Genomic DNA, 18,431 nt, shown 5'->3' with positions numbered 1-18,431 from the left:
AGAGATGGAGGGAGGAGAGTTGGAGCCAGAGGGAGAGGGAGGAGAAGGAGGGAGGGAGAGGGAGAGAGGGAGGGAGAGAGGGAGGGAGGGAGAGACATCTTTCGCTCCCTCCATCACTCTCTCCCTCTCCACCCTCTCTCTCCCTCTCCCCCCTCCCTCTCCATCTCTCTCTCCCTCTCCCTCCACCTCCTTCCCTCTCCAGAGAGGGAAGGAGGTGGAGGGAGAGGGAGAGGGAAAGAGGTAGAGCCAGAGCGTGCGGAACAGGGGAACAGGGACAGGGAGAGAGGAAGGGAGAGAGGGAGAAGGGGAGAGGGAAAGGGAAAGGGGGAGAGGGAGAGGGGGAGGGAAAGAGGGAGAGAGAGAGAGGGACAGGGAGAGAGGGAGGGAGAGAGGCAGAGGGAGAGATGGAGGGAGAGGGAGAGTGAGAGGCAGCGAGGTAGAGGGAGAGAGGGAGAAAGGGAGAGAGAGAGAGAGAGAGAGAGAGAGGGAGAGCGGTAGAAGTGCTGAGGAGGGGGGCTCCCTCCCCCTCCCACTCCCATCCACTCCCTACTGCTTTCTCCTTTTTCTGCTTCAACAAACACCAGGCGCCTTTTAGATAAGCCCTGAAGTCAACGTTGATGCTTGGACAGCCTGACCTCCCCGCTGACTTCCAGCCCAGGACCACCGCTGGGAGATGAAGTCTGCGGGGCCCTGGGCGCAGGCTGCACAGGCACCTCCTCTGATGCCCAATCTCTCCTCGTTTACGAGGCAGCCGACACTCCCCTCCCTGACTCCCCAAGATTTGGGGCCTTTTTTAGTATGTGTCGATAATGCCATGAGCGACTATTTAACTCTTCCACGAGGACCCATCTCCCAAAATGCCGTGGTTTTCAGCCTTAGCTGCACTAGAGAACCCCCAGGGAAGGGAGAGACGTCTCTCCCTCCCTCTCTCTTTCTCTCCCTCTGTACTTCTGTCTACCTCTCTCCCTCTCCCTCTCCCTCTCCCTCTCCCTCTGGGGTGATGCCCGATGAGCTCAGAATCGCAGATGGACCCCCCCATCCCCTCTCTGTGGCTTGCATGGGGGATGCACCTTCTCACTGTGGCCCGGGCATGGCCTTGACATTCAGACATCGGGTCCTGCATGGACACTTGTGTTTGTTCCATAGCGCATGTGGCTGCAGTCTGTGCTTCTGTAGATGGGGGCTGTGCGTGAGCCCTTCACCTTCCCTGCAGACACCACTGGTGCTCGCTCGGCCTCGCGGGGGATGCGGGGGGCACGGGGGACAGTCTTGCGTCCCCACCTTCTTGGGCTACAGACAGGCCACGCTGGTGCTGTGGTGACGGGGGGCTCCCAGGAGAACCCCACTGCAGACCGGAGAGGTGGCCCCCGAGAAGGTGGCGTACGCCTGGGGCCGGGCCTCATCAGTGAGCCACGGGCCACCTGCAGCAACAGGTGTCTCACCGTCCAGGGGCTGGGTGTTCGGGCGCCGTGGGGTTGAGCTACTGTCTGCACGGCAGCCGTGTTTGTCTTGTTGAGCCCGGGGAGGCCCCTTGGTGGCTCCTGGAGAGCCTGGCCGCATTTCTTCCTGCCCTTGGCCTTAGAGCCCATCACGTTCATGCCGTTTCTGCTTCCAAAAGGACCTGTGTTAATAAAGGCCACGTGTTAGGACAGCACCAAAGTGTCTAGAAATCCGGGCCAGGAGGAGGAGGGAGGGGGATTGGCTGTGCCCGCCAGTGGCCTGGGAGCCCTGCCCGCCTGCAGAGACCTGGCCCGGGGCCCGTGGGGAGGGCGTGGCCCTCGGTCCCCAGCGCCTTCCGTCTCTGGCTTCCAGGAGAACTGCGTGATCCTCAGGGAGCTGGTGAGGCTGCAGGCCCTGAAGTCCCGCCTGCTGGGGTTCCGCACCATGCCGACTCTGTGCTGGAGATGAACACGGACAAGACCAGCCAGGTGGTGGCCACTGTCCTAGGTAACACCGCCTCCCCCTGAGTCCCAGTGGGGACGGGGTCAGGCGGACCTTGACCGGACGTGGTGCTGCCTGAGACCCCACTGTGTCAGCCCTTGGGGGTCACCATCCCAGACCCTTCATTCTGCCTCGAGGGGCGCAGGGTCGGGGGTGGCTGGGGGGCCGCCCCAGGGACGTAGCCGAGCCTCTCCCCTCCGCCCGCAGGTGAGCTGGCCCAGAAGCTGAAGCCCCTCGGGGAGCAGGAGCGGCCGTGATCCTGGAGCTAAAGAAGGCCGAGTGCCAGAGGCGGGGCCTGCACTTTGACGGCCCCATCAACGCCTGGGACCTGCGCTACTACATGAACCAGGGGGAGGAGACGCGCTACCACGTGGACCAGTACCTGCTCAAGGAGTCTTTCCCCGTGCAGGCAGTCACGCGCGGGCTGCTGGGCATCTCCCAGGAGCTGCTGGGGCTGACCTTCGACCTGGAGGAGGGCACGAGCACGTGTCACGAAGACGTGAGGCTCTAAACGGTCTGGGACGCGGCCTCGGGCAAGGTCATCCATCGGCAAGTTCTACCTGACCTCTATCCTCGGTGCGTGCGTGGTGGGGGAACCTGTCGGCCGTGGGCCGGGGCTCCTCTGTGGAAGCGGGGCCCCATCCACGTCCCTCCGCAGGGTGGGGAAGTCCGGGCACGCGGCCTGCTTCGGCCTGCCTACAGCACGATGGGAGCTGCCAGATCGCCATCGCGGCCATGGTGGCCAACTTCGCCAAGCCTACGCCCAACCTGCCCTCCCTGCTGCGGCATGATGAGCGGGAGACCAACTTCCACGACGTCGGGCATGCGATGCACCAGCTCCGCTCCCAGGCGCAGGGCTGCAGGCGGGGGCGGGGAGGGCCCGGGCATGCGTGGTCCTCAGGCAGGCCCTCGCCACGGGATTCTTTCACTGACATCACCCCACACGTGGTGACGCCCTCGGTGTCAGCTTCCATCATCAAACCCCAGGCACTGGGCGCGTAAATAACGGAAATGGATGTCCTCGAGGCTCTAGAGGCTGGAAGACCCAGATCAAGGAGTCAGGGCTGGTTCCCTGCATGTTAAATACATGTACTCAAGAGTTGCCTTTAAAAAAGACAAAAGAAAAGAAAGGAACGTTGCCTGCAAGTCTGCTGACAGCCAGTGATGAGAACCAGAGGGAAGGCTCTGGGGCCGGGGGCGCAGTGCCCTGTGAGCTCGGGGGCTGCTGCCAGTCTCCGTGGAGGCTCAGCAAGTCCCAGTGACTTCCCCACGTGGGGGGGCGCCAGCTGAGAGTCTGGGCCCAGGACCCACTGCTCGTTCAGTCTTCCTGTGGTCAGCCCTTCATCCTGAGAGCGATGCTCTCACAGGCTGCACCGGGGCGTGTGGGGACAGTTTACTGAGCCGTACAGACGTCACTACTGCTTTGGACCATTTCCATCATCCCGAAAATGTCCCTCACGCCCTTAGCTATCACTCCGTCCCCTCGCCAGCCCCTGACAACCAGGAACCCACTCGCTGACTCTGTGGATCTACCTGCTCTGGACGTTTCTCCTCAGTGGGGTCACGCCCTGTGTGTCCTTCTGTGTATGACTCTGCTCGCTGAGCATCGTGTTCTCAGGGTGTACCGACGCGGCAGCGAGCGTCAGGGCTTCACCGCATTGCGTGGCTGAGGGACGTAAAGAAGACAAGAGAAAAGAAAAGCACGTTGCATGCAAGTCTGGTGACAGCCGGTGATGAGAACCAGAGGGAAGGCTCTGGGGCCGGGGGCGCCGTGCCCTGTGAGGCCCTGGCGCTGCTGCCAGTCTTGGTGGGGCACGGGCAGCACCGTCCCTCAGGAGCTGCTGGACAAGCTCATCAAGTCCCGGGAGGCCAACCCAGATGCGGCCGGACCGAGGGAAGGGAAGGGGGCTTCCGGTCTGCCCGGCTGGCAAGCGCGGCCTGGACACGGTGCCAGCCCCCCGTCTCCTTCAACCTGTGCCAGATCGTCCTGGCCAAGGTGGTTCAGGCCCTGCACACGCAGACGCCCGCGGACCCGGCCCAGGAGAATGCCCGCCTCTGCCAGGAGATCCTGGGGTTCCCAGCCATGCCAGGTAGCCAAGCGCGCGCCGGGCTCACCTTAGCGGTCGGTTGGCGGCTACTGCCCAGGTCAAGAGGATCGTCTGGTGGTGTGTGAATGGGGACCGACTGACGGGCTCCGGCCGAGGCCCGCTGCCCTCTGGCCTCCTCCTGCCACGGCTCCTTGGCTGGTCCCTCCAGCTGTGGCCCACGGAGTCCGAGGGTGGAGTGGGAGCCTCTGCCCATGCTTTCTAGAGAGCCTGGAAGAGGCAGGAGAGGGCTTCGTACCCCGGACAGAAGGCATCGACGAGGTCTGCCCATGCGTGTCGGTGCGGACACGCGGTTCACTCCCTCGTGAGCGCTTTAACCAGCGATCTCCCCGTGGTGGAGGGAGAGCCCTGACTCATCTCTCGCAGCCTCGGCAGCTGACCCTGTAAGAGGCTTAGGAGTGAACCCTCGTGAGCTTCAGCAGAAAGTCGGCAAAGATTTATTTGTGTCCCTCCACTGAACTGCCAGCAAGGTCCCCGTTTTCTACAAGTGTTGGGCCAATACTCTCTCTAGTGGCAGGGGACTCAGACAAGGCTGCTTTGAGGCCCCCACCCCCGCTCTGGGGCAGGGGCGCTGAGCGGCCAGGGGGCCGGCCAGGAGCCCCTCCGCGTGTGTCCCAGTGACCCACCTGCCTGCGACCTTCGGTCGCCTGGCAGGAAGCTACGACGCCCAGTCCTGTGGCCAGTCATTCCTGCAAGAAACACTGGAACCAGTTTCTGCCAACCCACCAAAAAAAACGACTTCAAAGGCAACGTGGTGTCACAGGAAGGGCTTGTTTCTGTGCTGGTTTGTTTTTAGTTCATTAGGCCTCACTTAAAATTCTGATTCCACAATGCACTTGCTTTGGGATCTTGAGCAACACTCATAACCTCTGCAAGTTTCAGTATAGTAAGTTTATGTGATTACCTTCATCTGTAATATCCCTGTGTTGCAATCTTAATTAATTCAGATTAATTCATCTTAATCTTAATCTCAAATTCAGATCAATGACTAGTTCCTCTGTGACTTCTCCTCTGAACGGATTGAAAAGCCGCCTCTCCCGTCCTCATTTGGCTTCTCTTCTCTTCTGGAATCTCATAAGAACTTCTATGACCTCTTTGGTTTTTTGTTGTTGCTGTTGTCTGTTTGTTTGTTTTTTAATTGAAATATAGTTGATTTACAATGTCGTGTCCGTTTCAGGTGTACGGCGCAGTGATTCCGTTTTCAGAGTCTTTTCCCTTATAAGTTATTACAAAATATTGAGTACAGTTCCCTGTGCCATAGGGGAGATCCTTGTTGTATCAATTCTATGCCTTCTTTGAATGACCGTAGCACTTGTTGTCTGTATCATTTTTATGTCTGTTGTGGCTTTGTGACTGAAAATGAAAATTTTCTATTTGTTCATGCCCTGGCCCTTCCTTAAAAATGTGTTCATTTACCTATTTCATATTTATTGACTACATCTTAGACACCGTGTTAGCTGCTTGTTCTAGATGTTAATAAAACATAGACCTTCCTGCTCAAAGGGTCACAGTATTTGTGGGAAAACAAAAAAATGAACAACTTACGTCTCAAATAGCTTTGTACTTCCCAAAGAGAGCACACCTCGTAGGTACAATAAATATATGTATTATACATAAATGTATAAAGAGTTAATGGCATTAAAAACGTGAGATAACTGCTTTTCTATTCTGAGGAAATGAGGATTACATTTCACCAGGAGCTCAATACCACTCTGAGAATGAGGGCTTAACCCCCGACCTGGCTCACTGCATCGCTTTCGTATATGAAAATAGACAAGTCTGTACACGCTCTCTACAAAAAGGCTTATCTGGCATGAATTTCAGATAGCAAGAAGAAAAATTCAAGAGGTTCAGAGAAGCATCCAGAAGCTCAGATGATTGTCTGGCACTGATACAACTTGCTTGACAGGAAAATAGAGCTGTAAATCTCACAAAATTCGATGATCTTCTAAGAATTTCAAAACCGCCTGCTATTAATTAGAAATCCCAGAAGAACCGCTTCTTTTAAAGCACACTGATAATATGCTTTACAGCTTAATATTCAGAAGCCTATGTTTTGGCTAAGTGAGCTTCAGGAATGAAGGAAACTTGTGGTTCAGTTCCCTCTACTCTGGAACCTCTGGTCAAAACACCTACTTCTGTGCTCAGCCATCTTATCATCTGAAAAATGGAGGCAACTCTAAGAAAACATAGTTACAGAGATGTTGCACAGTTTCCTGTGTCACTGTCTTCATTTGTTTCAGAAAACCAATAACGTCTAAGCTACTACTGCAAAGAGCGCAGTGTTACTTGGGGTCATCTAGTGCAGCTCTGTCAAAGTAAAGAAAAGGAAAGGGGCCTAGAACAACTATAATTTTCCCAAGAGGACACTATTATTTTATGGTAAATCTGAGTCAAGAACCCTGATCTCTTTGATGCCATTCCATTGTTCTTTCGTTGGGTTCTCAAGAACCCAGAGAAAGAAAGAGAAATAAAACTCCTATGTGCTGTGTCACTGGTACAGGACGTGGCAAGATTGGAATCGGAGAACTACATATTAACAGGTATTTGGGAAATTCTTCAAACTGGTTAAGATATACACCAGGTACCTAAAAAACAGTATGTTTTCCCAAGATGATTCTGTGGAATGAACAGAACTGGTAACTGAAGGTGCCTGTGTGCTGCACTTCCAAACAGGATGGGTGAATGCTTGTTTTCTGGCACCTTTAAGACTCCACCCCAATATACACATTAAAATAAAATTAACATTTCAACTGGGTCATATTTAATTCTGCATGCTCTTCTAAGTCAGCAAAATATTCCATATATCATTTAAGTTGTCACTCACTCTCTTTTCTTTTCTTTCTTTTTCTTCTTTTTTTTTTTTTTTTTTTGCGGTACACGGGCCTCTCACTGCTGTGGCCTCTCCCGTTGCGGAGCGCAGGCTCAGAGGCCACGGCTCACGGGCCTAGCCGCTCCGCGGCATGTGGGATCTTCGCGGACCGGAGCACGAACCCGTGTCCCCTGCATCGGCAGGCGGACTCTCAACCACTGAGCCACCAGGGAAGCCCGTCACTCACTTTTTAACTTGAGTTTTAATTTCTAAAAGTCTTTCCAAACACAAAACAGAGGTGGGAAAATGGTATATGGGAAGCTGCAGAGATGAAATAAGCTTACTTCATTCGGCATAAAGATGAATACCCAAACAACTTCTGCATAGCTGCAAGTGTCCAAATCTACTATCTTCGTTTCGTAGTCAAGGCTTCCGGAAAAATATGCTAACGGATTCCTAATTACCCAAATGCCCCATATCCGTTTCAGTAAGTATCGTTATACATTACGGAAAATTTTCTCAGTGACACAGAAAGACATCCTGGCCGAGCATCCCCCTTCCCATGACACAGAGATGATGGGTCTCAAGCTACGTTGAAGGCGTTGGAGCCCACTTTATCCATTACTAATATTAATGGAGGACAAACCTTCATATTCTGTTTGTTTGCTCTGTGTTTGTTAAATCACTTCTTCCCTTCATTAAAATGGATGACACATAATTGAGTCTGTAGTGTGTGTATCACTGGAACCTGAACACATTTTTGTTGGTTTTATTAACGTCATAGGTTTCTAGGGAGGGTCTACTAAATAACTAAGTCTAGTTTCACAGTTACAAATAAATTAGGATGTAATTTTGAATAAATTAAGCTCATCATAAAGGAAGGATACTGATAGTTGCTACTACCCCTTCCTTGAGGGGCTCTTGTAAAGCACTAAATAAAGTAACAGAGGTTTATATGCATGCATATATTTTCAATGATATTTGAACACACTCGAAAAGAACTCTACAGAATGCATTATAAAACCTCGATGCTGTGTGTCCCTAGTTCCCAGCTCTCTCGTTAAAACTATTTAAATGAACAAAATGTTATCTATTAGGAGAGCTATCAGAGTACTCCAAATACTACTTCTTGCAGTACCCTGTCCCAACCATTTGCCTTCCTCTTCCCATTAGTCCTTAATTCAGAAACCCCAGAGATTTGTTCATTAATTTATGAGCATATTTCTTCATTCAGCCAAGAAAACTGATGGCTCCCTTACCAAATTTCAGGCACCCTTCTTCAGTATGTTTTCTAGGCATGTTCAGGAAACACAGCAGTGATTAACACAGATGAATATAGCCTCTCTCGAGCTGAGGGGAGAGACAAAAGTAAAGAAGCAAATATAAAATCGTAAGTGTAAATACGTAAATAAAAATTGAATAAATGGGTAGAATAACTAGTATATCAGGTAAGTGCTGGAGAAAAACAGCAAGCAGGGAAGGGGGATGGAGATTGTTAGCTGGTAGGAGGAGGCTGCGATCTGAAACTAAGTGATCACTGAGGGCTTTCTGGGGAAGATAAAATTTAAGAGGGAACCTAAGGTTGTGAGAGGGAGCAAGGTGCATATCTGGGAAGTGAATAGTACAAGCAGAGGGAACAGTCAGATGGAAAGGCAATGAGGCAAGAGTGGGCTTGGAGTATCCAAGGAGCAGAAAGGATGTCAGTGTGTGGAAAACAGAGGGAGCAAAGTGGAGAGGAGAAGGAAACAGTCAGAGAGGAAACAGAGGCCCAGATTTCTAGGGCTGTGGAGGCACTTTGAGGACTTTGCTTTTCCTGTGAAGAAGCCACTGAAGAGCCTGGAGTGACATGATCTGACTTACGTTTTAACAGGATCTCTCTGGATGCCATGTTGATTAGAGACTGCAGGAGAATAAGGACAAGCCCCAGAAGACCAATAGTTGATTCAAATGTCAAGAAACATTTATGCCTTCACCCTTCAACTTCACAAATGATGCCATTTCCATTGAGCTATTGAAAAATATAATCTGGCTTTCAAAACAATAAACCAGAAGGCATTTTCTCACATAAGCAAGGTCACAAACAACTGTCAGCTAAAGTTGAAATAGCAACAAATCAAATAATAACAAAAAACATTTTTTATAGATTTTAAAACCTTACCAAGCATTTTCTTGTCCATTATCTAAGTTAATCCTCAAATCAACGCCATGAGATAGTTACTATTTTCCCATTAGAAGTGACCGCATATTAAATCCTTAGTGATTGCTCAAGAAAAGCTGAAATCTTGAGTGTACATCTATTAATGCCAAGGTTGGGTTTTTTACCCATGGGAACATTGGATGCTAAAATCCACAGGGATTTTCAGCTCAAGATGGCAGACTAGGAAATATATTTACTTTCTGGTCCTCCTGAAACCAGGTTTAAATAAAACTGTAGAAATACCCAAATTAATCAACCAATAAGAGCCAAGACATTGTGGAAGTCATCAACCACAGAAAGATTTCAACACATTTCGAGAAGGCAAACAATGAAATGGAGGGGCCATGAATAAAATAATGAAGAAAAGACTACCCTAAGTAGGGTCTGCACAAAGCCAGTCAGCTTTTGCTGAGCCCTGGTTATAGTAAAGGACAGAGGAAAGAAGAGGGGCTGAAAACAAGGAGACAAAAGTCATTTTAGGAAAACACGTTCATTTAATGAGCTCCAGGGAACACTCAGCCTGCTGCCATACTCACTCACGTATTACAGTGGATTGTTGGCACGCAAGACAAGAAAACAGGGAACCAACGAACAAAAATCAAGACACTGTTTCTTACTGAACTCTTCTCAAACGAGATCAAGAAATTATGGTTCAATGCCATAGCTGTAAATCATTTCTGCTCCTGGAGAGGTTAGAAAGGGCTTATAATAGTTACCCTTTTTTTTTCAGACAGAATTTAGGTCTGAGCAAAAGCTTTTGTGTCCTCCAACCTCAAAGTTTATTGGGGATGGAAGTCCAAATTTGCTTCGACATACCATAAAAAGAATCTCATGAGCAGAGGGTCAAACTACTTTTGGAATATATGAATTATGCCCAGTGTGATTTTAAATAGATTTTAAACAAAAATATATAGATTTTTACTGATCTATACGATTCTGGGTTCGGAAACTTCTACATGTCACATGCCTGATACAGAACACACAATGTCAGTCCCAGGAGAGAGAAAACACTCCAATGAAGCAAGCCAAAGAAACAAGATTCGGACAAGGTAAAGTGACGTGTAGACCAAGACCAGGATTTTTCAATTCTTTCCTGTCATGCTGTAGCTTCCAGCTCCTGAATAACAACACATGTTTCCCTTGTCCTAGACACACAAGAGTATGTCTCCTCTATGGGGCATAAGAAGCTCTAGAGTTACATATGTGTAGTAAAGAGTGGACCCAGCCGGCATACTCACAATGACCAAATTGTGTTGCTCGTACTTTATTTTAAACCAATACATCGCTCCACGCTGAAGTTGCAATAAATGATATATTTGCTTTCTAGACATGAATGAGATGCCTTACTGGATATACTCCAGGAAGGCCAGAGAAACTGGCTTCTAATCCATACAGAATAATTCATTGATGAATTCCTTTCAGGATAGCCCATGATTTATCTAGAATATAAGCTTTACCTACCTGGATCCTTCAAACTAGACCAAAGGGAAAAATCTAGGCTCCAAGCCTCAATTAGAAATGTGGGATGGTGCTATGCTGACAACTGGTGGTCCCTGACCTATCTTCTGAGATTAGAACCCAGTGTGGTGGATGACCAATTCACGCGTTGAACAAAAGAACACCTCCTACAGGGCAGTGGATGTGTTCATTACAGGTATGGCACTTAGGGCTAAGTATCATAAGGACTTCAAGAAACAAAAGAAAAAGTAACACATGAAGCATATATGATAAGGAGGCGCCAGAGTCCAGAGCACGAGCTCTGGAATCACACAGGCTTGCTTCGAATCCCGGCTAAGCCACTACCATCTGTATACCCTGAAGAACAGTCGAAGGTTGAAATGTTCTTTTACCAAATTTCGAAAAACAAGTGAAGAAAGAACCTACCTGCCAGGAAGGGACATCGTGGGGTGCAGCATCCAGTCGGGTCAGGGCTCTGCATCCCCTGCTCAGAAACCTTCACCGCCTGGCTCACGGTGATGCTGGCAGCTCAGCAGCCCTGGAGAAGGTGCTCCTGCTCCTGTCTCCAGGGCTCGCGGACAAGCTGGGGAGGTCCACGGAGGAGGCGGGCCACAGCCTGGCAAGCTCTGGGTGCCTCCTGCACTCAGCTCTGGGCAGGCTCTGGCCTCTGGGCCCCGTTGCGGGGAAGGGCTGGCCGATACATACCCAGGGCTGAGGGGTCTGCAGAGCCGGTGCCCAGGCAGCGTGAGCTCTGGAGGACAAGGCTTCCACAGTCCCCAACAGTCTCCGCATGGTGGCCCATCCGGTGCCAAACACCTGCCACCCACAGCGACAAGTCCCAGCCGCTAGAAAGTCCAGAAGGGCTCGGGCTCTTTGCCCTCGGGCCGGGTTTCTCCAGGGGCTGGGCTTGTGTGGGGCCCCCAGCCCACCCCCTGACCCGCCCGCCCTTGCTCTGTGACACGTACAATGCAATGGCAACACCCAGGCTGAGCCGGCAGGCCAGTGTTCAGTGCGTGCTAGACCTTGAGAAGAGTTAGCAGCTAGGGAGAAGCTCTCCCACTTTCACTCGCTTTTCTCAGATCAGCCAGGCAGCCCATCTCACCCCAAAGCGATGGACACCACACCTCCTTCCCAGGCTATCGTTTTCCGTTCTGCCCCTGTTTTGCCTTTCCATTCTGCCCCTCTTTTCCCCAGCACCCCATCTACGGCTTCGGGTGTCATCGGTGCTGCAGCAGGCAGCACCTCTGACCCCGAAGCTATGGACACCACACCACCTTCCCGGGCTTTCGTTTTCCGTTCTGCCCCTGTTGTCCCTTTCCATTCTGCCCCTCTTTTCCCCAGCACCCCATCTACGGCTTCGGGTGTCATCGGTGCTGCAGCAGGCAGCACCTCTGACCCCGAAGCTATGGACACCACACCACCTTCCCGGGCTTTCGTTTTCCGTTCTGCCCCTGTTGTCCCTTTCCATTCTGCCCCTCTTTTCCCCAGCACCCCATTTACGGCTTCGGGTGTCATTGGTGCTGCTCCCGGCAGCACCTCTGACCCCGAAGCTATGGACACCACACCACCTTCCCGGGCTTTCGTTTTCCATTCTGCCCCTCTTTTCCCCAGCACCCCATCTACGGCTTCGGGTGTCATTGGTGCTGCTGCAGGCAGCACCTCTGACCCCGAAGCTATGGACACCACACCACCTTCCCGGGCTTTCGTTTTCCGTTCTGCCCCTGTTGTCCCTTTCCATTCTGCCCCTCTTTTCCCCAGCACCCCATCTACGGCTTCGGGTGTCATTGGTGCTGCTGCAGGCAGCACCTCTGACCCCGAAGCTATGGACACCACACCACCTTCCCGGGCTTTCGTTTTCCGTTCTGCCCCTGTTGTCCCTTTCCATTCTGCCCCTCTTTTCCCCAGCCCCCCATCTACGGCTTCGGGTGTCATTGGTGCTGCTCCCGGCAGCACCTCTGACCCCGAAGCTATGGACACCACACCACCTTCCCGGGCTTTCGTTTTCCGTTCTTCCCCTGTTTTCCCTTTCCATTCTGCCCCTCTTTTCCCCAGCCCCCCATCTACGGCTTCGGGTGTCATCGGTGCTGCAGCAGGCAGCACCTCTGACCCCGAAGCTATGGACACCACACCTCCTCCCTAGGCTATCTTTTTCCGTTCTTCCCCTATTTTCCCTTTCCATTCTGCCCCTGTTTTCCCCAGCGCCCCCCCCATTTACGGCTTAGGCCGGCATCAGTGCTTCAGCAGGCAGCAGCTCTGACACCAAACCTATGGACACACCTCCAGGGCTGTCATTTTCCAGTCTGCCCCGTCTCCAAGTAGAACCACTACCTATTTCACACGGCTGTTCCTAGTTCTGGGAACACACCACGCACTGGTAGCAATGCCTCAGCCCATGCCTCGACTCATTTCCCTGCAACGCTGGCCAACAGATAGACCAACACTTCAAAGTTATGACAGAAAGTTGAGTAAGTTATACGCTTGGAATTGCATTTATTATTACTAACAAGCACAACTGTAGTGCTTAGACTATAACAAGTAATATTCTAAGTGCTTAGCAAATATTAACTCACTTAATCCTCATAATGGCAACCCTATAGGTAGGTAATGTTCATAATATTCACCTTTTTGGGGGGAAACTGAGGCCCAGGGGGGGTTGAATAGCTTGCCTAATGCCACACAGTAAGTAGCGGGCAGAAACCCAGGATGAAAACCAGACCGTCTAGACTTTCATCACTTTGCTGTGTCACCTTAATAGATGTTGTGGTTAGGGAAGGGACTAAACTGACAAGACTCTGAACTTGAGAAGGGAGAAATTAGAAAGTGACTGATCCTAGAAACTAGAGAGGATTTCAGCTCAGAAATTTCTGGTGGTGAGACCCAGAAGAACAAGAACATGGTTGGAATATTAACTTGGGGTAGTATCTGAATCCATTGAGAAATGGTTTTGTTTTGTTTTGTTTTTTTAACTTAGAAAGGCCAGCTGGATGAAGATTAATGAAACAAAAAGCAGAAAGGGAAAGAGGAAGGTGCCTGAAGTGAGACATAACCTCTTCCCTGTAAGTACTAGGGGTGGGCGTCCTGTGGGAAAGGATGGAGCTCTCTCTACAGCTTTGTCACCAGGATGAACAAGGAGAAACATGGCAACCATTGTACTGGTTTTGATGATTCCTCAAAAACCAAGGCTTTACTTTCCAAGAACTACCCACAGTAGCATACCTACCGTGTGTCAGACATGCCACCAAGTGTGTTTCCAGTCACACATTTTAATTGGAGAAATAGTTCCTATGAGGTACGCATTAGTTCCCTATGGCTGCTGTAACAAATGACTACCAATGAGCTTGCGTAAAACAAAACACACTCATTCTCTTATGGTTCTGGAAGACAGAGGTCCAAAACCAGTTTCCCTGGGCTGGAACCAGGAGTTGACAAGGCCGTCCATCCACCTTCTAGAGGCTCTAAGGGAGAATCTGTTTCCTTGACAGCATTCCTTGACTTCTGGCCACATCAATCCAACCCCAACTTCATCATCACATTCTCTTTGGAGTAAACACTCCCTCTGCCTCTCTCTTACGAGAACACCAGTGGTTACATCTGGGTCCATCCAGGTAGTCCAGAAGAATCTCCCCATCTCAAAACCCTTACTTTCATCCCATTGGCAAAGTCCCTTCTGCCATTTAAGGTGACATTCATAGGTTCTGGGGATTAGAAGGTGGACATTTGGGGGCAATGGTACTATTCAGTCTACTACAAGGTAGATACTATTAGCTTTCTCAGATGTAGGAAATGAAGTTTAGGGAAGTAATTTGTCTCAGGTCTACAATTTCCAGAGTAGAGATTTAAATTCTGCCAGGGAGACTTTAGGACACACTCTAAACAACTTTAACCTGTGTCCTTAATTACTGCATAATCCTTGGTTAAGAGTCACACTTAGGTATCAAGACCCAACTGAATATAACACAAGTACTGTCTCCTCTTTCACTATGTTTGCCTGGTGTATTTATGAATCTTGCCCAGAGCAGAAGAGTTCAGAAAATCGTTATACACGTTTACTAGGAGAAAGCATTTACCGTTTGATGTGCACGGAGTAATGGAAGGCTATTTAAAATAAAATAAAGTAAAATATGCCACCAAATCGTCAAGTGTCACAACAGAGGTAACCCCGTGGGAGTCTTGAGGAGACTAAAATTATCTCCAATTGTGCAGGTGAGAAAAGTGTCACTAAAGGCAGTTGTAGTTCAGCCAAGCCCTACGGCACAGAAGTAGGAATCTGGATATGTACGAATGGGAAAAAAGACATTTTAGGCATGGGAAACAGTTGAATGCTGAATGGATGAGAAATATGCATTAGACCTTTCTAAATCAACTGGCTTATTAACTCAGTACATCAGATTTGGTCAGTCAAACTAGCTTTAGCTGATTACTTATCCAGGGCATAGCTGTTGAGAGTCATTTTTGTCATAGAACAGTAAATAAAATTGCTGAACTATAGCTTTAGGCTTGCTAAGTGATAACAGATTGCTCTAGCTGATGTTCAAGTGACTTACTTGGTACTATTCACGAAATTGGGGGTTAACAACTGCTTAAGACAACATAGAGAATTGATCTTAAATAGTACTTGAAGTAGTTACTGTGTAAAGTATCTGTTCAGTAGCTCATGGTAAATGGATGTTTATAATCCCCGTTGGACAACCAACTGCTTTTTTGCAAATGGTAATGTGAATTGCTGTTGCATAAACTATAGTAATGACCACCTATCTAATCTGTTGTCCAAACCAGAAATCTTCTAACAATACTGGTCTCCTAATAAAAAGTAAGCATGAAGCTAACACACACTGGGTGTCTCCCGTGTGCCTGTGCATGCATCTATAGCTCACTGAACCCCCATAACAGCCCCCAAGAGAGGGACTCTGAGTGTCCCCATGCTGCTGGTGGAGAAACAGGCACAGGAAGGTTCAATAGTCTATCTACCTAAGATAACACAGAGGGCGGGAGAGCCTGTTTTTAAACCATCTGCCTCCAATTCCAGGTGCCAGGAGCCAGATTCAGCCTACAGGCCTCTTCTGCTCATCTGGAGGTGAAACCATGTGTAAGGATTAGTCAAATCCTGTCTTCACTCCTCAAGGTAGCTTGAACACTTGCACGTCCTCCAAATAGCACGTAGCATAAGCAATAAGATGTTTGCCCCGGGTATTGTCCAGGAACTTGGAATCAGCTGTGTCTAGTTAGGCTGAGCTGGTTAAGACTGGAGAGGACCACCGATCTTCCACCTGGCCCAGTGCCTTTTGACCTCCTGCCATCAGAGGGCCGAAAACTACAGCCTGAGAATGTGCTGAGCCCCGCAGCCTAGTTACGCCAGCTCAGGACAATGATGGGCACACCTTTTCCCAATCACCTTTCCTCATGCTCCCCATGCCTCATACTGCCCTGCTTCTTTATTCTTTATCCCATAGATACCCCAAGCCCCTTGCCTTTGGGGAGGCGGATTTGAGAGCTATTGTCACGTCACTTCCTCGCTTGGCTGCCTTGTGAATAAACCTCCTCTTTGCTGCAAACCTCAGCATGTCAGTGTTTTGGCTTGCTGCGCCTCAGACAAAATGGTAGGGAGCAGTGGTAAAGGTCCCTTGCCTGTGAGGGAAGCTGGTTGCTAGTAGTCACGTTGCAGATGTTTTCTCCTCCCGGGGGGGCAGACGTCCTGCTCTTCCAGAAAGAAGGGAGAAAGGCAGGAGCTGGACCCTTGCTCTCAGGGTCACCGTCACCTAGGAGCTCGTTAGAAACACAGAATCCAGGCCCCACCCAGAACTACTGAATTACAGCCTGCATTTAACAAGATCCACAGGAGAGGCATACCCATATTAAAGTTGGAGAGGCACCAAGCTGGAGTCCACGTAGCAGAGAAGCAGACAGGATTCTAGACCACGCAGAGTGTTAAAGGCCAACAGTTTGTTTTCTATTCTCAAAACAATGTTTTTGAGCCATGTTTATGAGCAATGTCCCAACTTGCTTCTAAGGTTTCTTGTGTGAAGAATGGATTGGAAGGAAACAAGATATATGGACACTAGTTAGGACCTCATTGCAACAGACAGGCAAGTTCAGTATTAGGATGTTGAGGAAGAGTTGACAGATTCAGAAGAAATTCAGGAGATAAACTGAAGCGGGCTTAATGGGGTATGAGACGGAGGAAAGGAAGGTCTTAGGGAATTTAAGGGTTTACTCCACGTATGAGCAAAGCCTCAAAATTCATCATTTGAACGTACAGAGGTAGAGCTCTCAAAGGACACTGGTTAGGAAGCAACAGTACGCCCTTTATAATTCCAAGAGACAACACGGATCAACTGTCTCGATGGAAAACTCGGCGGTACCGGTGCGTTTTTTCACTCAAACTTAGTTCCAGTGCCTATTACTCACATTTTCTGTGCCTAAACAACACAGCTTGAGGAACTGAAGGGGATTCCATCCTGGTAATTAAGGAGGGTCCCCAACACTGACAGTCCCATCTTAAAAAGCAGTCCCGCTGCATTTTACCCAAGGAGCAATGGCCAGAGCCTCCCTTTTAAAACGATGGGGAGAAATCAGAACATCACACACTGTCCCTTTCAGCTACTATGAACTGAGCCGCGAGACGACCAGCACCCCCTAGCACAGCGCCGGGGGCCACTGTGACAGGCGACAGCACAAGAGACGGAAGCCCAGGCCCAGGGGCTCCGAGCTCCACCGGCAACGCCCAGGGGCCAAGGCGCATTACCTTTCCGGGATGTGCTTTCCGCCCTTCCTCGTGGCTGACGAACTGGCTCATGTCACCCCCGCCAGGAGTGCCAAAGTCGCCAACCCGGCATCCCCGGTGCCAGCACAAGGCCACGAACCACAGGCGCCTAGGCACAAGCCCACGCAGCTCGCGGACCTCCTTCTACCGCGCATGCGCCACCGCGTGGCGTGTCGAGATGACTGTCATCACGCAGGCGGATTAACGCGCTTGATCGGTAAAGAGGATTCTGATGCCTGCAATTTCCCTCCTTAGCCGGAGGCTGGGAGCACACGTCCATTAGTTCGTGTGTGTACCCTTCAGCATTCCAATCATACGGGACATGGAAAGTTGTCCGACTCTCCCAGTTTCTTGTGTGGTTCTTTCAGATATTTCCCAAGTGCTTACATTCACACTTGTATCTTGTATGTAAGTATTTGTACGTAACAGGTATCCTGTAGTTTATAGAAGAGCAGCACACTATACACGTACTACATACATAGTCTACAATGTGTCTTGGATAGTGACGCTGTTATCTTTCTAAAATATAAACTTGGCTGGATTGCTCTGTCGCTTGAACATCTTCACTTAGCACAGAATACAGCCCAGGTTGTTAGCACAGCATTGAGAACTCTTTATAAACAAATATCAGTCTGTCTCTCCAACTGAATTATAAGTTCAAACTATGACTTACAAGGACCTACATCATCCACCTCCCTCCTTTGCCCTGCCAGCCTCCCCTGATCTCATTCTCTACTGCCCTGCCCTCACTCACTTTCCCCTGTCCAGCCACACTGGCTTCCTTACTATTCCTCAAACATGCCAAGCACAGGCGTGCCTCAGGGACTTTGCACCTACTATTCCTTCTGCTTCAGAACACACCCTCCCACCCCATCTCCACTCTCCCAGAACACACCCTCCCACCCCATCTCCACTCTTCCAGATATCCAATGGCTTGTTTCTCACTGCAAGGCTCTGCTCAATCGACATCTTAATAGAGGGGACTTCCCTGATCACCTACCACATTCCCTCACCTCTTCATCTTCTTTTGTTATTCTCCAAAGCATTTACCACCGCTTGACACTCCACATATTGACTTATTTATTCATCTCTCTCCCCCACTAGAATGGAAAGTACGTAAGGGCAAGAACTTTGTTCTCTTCCTACTTCCTAGAACAG

At 49.8% G+C, this 18,431-nt stretch overlaps 1 long non-coding RNA gene across 1 annotated transcript; it reads right to left on the bottom strand.

Moving 5' to 3' along the window:
- Positions 1–2,280: 2,280 nt before the first annotated feature.
- Positions 2,281–4,251, bottom strand: LOC149743951 (uncharacterized). The gene is made up of 3 exons (XR_016391608.1): positions 4,057–4,251; positions 3,475–3,607; positions 2,281–2,977 (listed from the first exon to the last, which is right to left on the bottom strand). It is a non-coding gene; the product is annotated as an uncharacterized LOC149743951 (long non-coding RNA).
- Positions 4,252–18,431: the final 14,180 nt, after the last annotated feature.

This window comes from Delphinapterus leucas, unplaced genomic scaffold (genome assembly GCF_059928025.1).
Source record: "Delphinapterus leucas isolate spDelLeu-1000000601 "Yukka" unplaced genomic scaffold, BTC_Dleu_Yukka2 spDelLeu_asBTCV2_sq40, whole genome shotgun sequence".
Classification (NCBI taxonomy): domain Eukaryota; kingdom Metazoa; phylum Chordata; class Mammalia; order Artiodactyla; family Monodontidae; genus Delphinapterus; species Delphinapterus leucas.
Note: the sequence above shows the minus strand (reverse complement) of the source record. Positions and strands in the feature narration are given on the sequence as shown.